The following is a 2500-nucleotide window of genomic DNA, read 5'->3' on the forward strand; positions in this document are numbered from 1 at the left end:
ACTTTTTGAAAATTTCACAATTTTGTGAAAACTTCCACAAAATGAGGTTCTAGTATGTTAGAGGGCATCCCAGGAGGGCTCCAAAAGTGTGGGTAAAATATATATCCCACAGGGGGAAAATTGAAAAAAAGTTGAAAAAAAAAATTTTTGGGGACTTAGAAAATTTTCACACATGTGTCAGACTTCCAGAGAGGGGAGCATGTCAGTGCGCGCATCCGATTTCAGTTCCAGAGCGATTCGCGCGATGAGTCCTTGATACTTAGTCGTTTTTGCAAAATTTCTGACTTTTTGGAAAATTTCACAATTTTGTGAAAACTTCCACAAAATGAGGTTCTAGTATGTTAGAGGGCATCCCAGGAGGGCTCCAAAAGTGTGGGTAAAATATATATCCCACAGGGGGAAAATTGAAAAAAAGTTGAAAAAAAAAATTTTTGGGGACTTAGAAAATTTTCACACATGTGTCAGACTTCCAGAGAGGGGAGCATGTCAGTGCGCGCATCCGATTTCAGTTCCAGAGCGATTCGCGCGATGAGTCCTTGATACTTAGTCGTTTTTGCAAAATTTCTGACTTTTTGGAAAATTTCACAATTTTGTGAAAACTTCCACAAAATGAGGTTCTAGTATGTTAGAGGGCATCCCAGGAGGGCTCCAAAAGTGTGGGTAAAATATATATCCCACAGGGGGAAAATTGAAAAAAAGTTGAAAAAAAAAATTTTTGGGGACTTAGAAAATTTTCACACATGTGTCAGACTTCCAGAGAGGGGAGCATGTCAGTGCGCGCATCCGATTTCAGTTCCAGAGCGATTCGCGCGATGAGTCCTTGATACTTAGTCGTTTTTGCAAAATTTCTGACTTTTTGGAAAATTTCACAATTTTGTGAAAACTTCCACAAAATGAGGTTCTAGTATGTTAGAGGGCATCCCAGGAGGGCTCCAAAAGTGTGGGTAAAATATATATCCCACAGGGGGAAAATTGAAAAAAAGTTGAAAAAAAAAATTTTTGGGGACTTAGAAAATTTTCACACATGTGTCAGACTTCCAGAGAGGGGAGCATGTCAGTGCGCGCATCCGATTTCAGTTCCAGAGCGATTCGCGCGATGAGTCCTTGATACTTAGTCGTTTTTGGCAAAATTTCTGACTTTTTGAAAATTTCACAATTTTGTGAAAACTTCCACAAAATGAGGTTCTAGTATGTTAGAGGGCATCCCAGGAGGGCTCCAAAAGTGTGGGTAAAATATATATCCCACAGGGGGAAAATTGAAAAAAAGTTGAAAAAAAAAATTTTTGGGGACTTAGAAAATTTTTCAACTTTTGTCAGACTTCCAGACAGGGGAGCGTGTCAGTGCGCGCATCCGATTTCAGTTCCAGAGCGATTCGCGCGATGAGTCCTTGATACTTAGTCGTTTTTGGCAAAATTTCTGACTTTTTGAAAATTTCACAATTTTGTGAAAACTTCCACAAAATGAGGTTCTAGTATGTTAGAGGGCATCCCAGGAGGGCTCCAAAAGTGTGGGTAAAATATATATCCCACAGGGGGAAAATTGAAAAAAAGTTGAAAAAAAAAATTTTTGGGGACTTAGAAAATTTTCACACATGTGTCAGACTTCCAGAGAGGGGAGCATGTCAGTGCGCGCATCCGATTTCAGTTCCAGAGCGATTCGCGCGATGAGTCCTTGATACTTAGTCGTTTTTGCAAAATTTCTGACTTTTTGGAAAATTTCACAATTTTGTGAAAACTTCCACAAAATGAGGTTCTAGTATGTTAGAGGGCATCCCAGGAGGGCTCCAAAAGTGTGGGTAAAATATATATCCCACAGGGGGAAAATTGAAAAAAAGTTGAAAAAAAAAATTTTTGGGGACTTAGAAAATTTTCACACATGTGTCAGACTTCCAGAGAGGGGAGCATGTCAGTGCGCGCATCCGATTTCAGTTCCAGAGCGATTCGCGCGATGAGTCCTTGATACTTAGTCGTTTTTGCAAAATTTCTGACTTTTTGGAAAATTTCACAATTTTGTGAAAACTTCCACAAAATGAGGTTCTAGTATGTTAGAGGGCATCCCAGGAGGGCTCCAAAAGTGTGGGTAAAATATATATCCCACAGGGGGAAAATTGAAAAAAAGTTGAAAAAAAAAATTTTTGGGGACTTAGAAAATTTTTCAACTTGTGTCAGACTTCCAGAGAGGGGAGCATGTCAGTGCGCGCATCCGATTTCAGTTCCAGAGCGATTCGCGCGATGAGTCCTTGATACTTAGTCGTTTTCAGAAGTCACAATTTTGACTTCCAGGACCCGCAAAACGTTTGTAAATTGAGCCCGCTCCCCAGTTCCAAGCGTTTTGAGGTGTCCCCGGTTGCAGTAATGCAGCCTGCCCACTAGATGTCGCAAAAGAGACAAAAAGTGAAAAAGAACCAGAATGAGGAAATTCCAGGGAGCCGAATCCGCCTGACAGTTCCAGGCGATCGGGCACTTTTTTGCATGCGTCCCTAAAGTGGGTATAGGGTGA

The sequence above is a fragment of the Phyllobates terribilis genome, unplaced genomic scaffold, assembly GCF_046119375.1.
Source record: "Phyllobates terribilis strain yellow unplaced genomic scaffold, ASM4611937v1 Scaffold_4164__1_contigs__length_64353, whole genome shotgun sequence".
Taxonomy (NCBI): Eukaryota; Metazoa; Chordata; class Amphibia; order Anura; family Dendrobatidae; genus Phyllobates; species Phyllobates terribilis.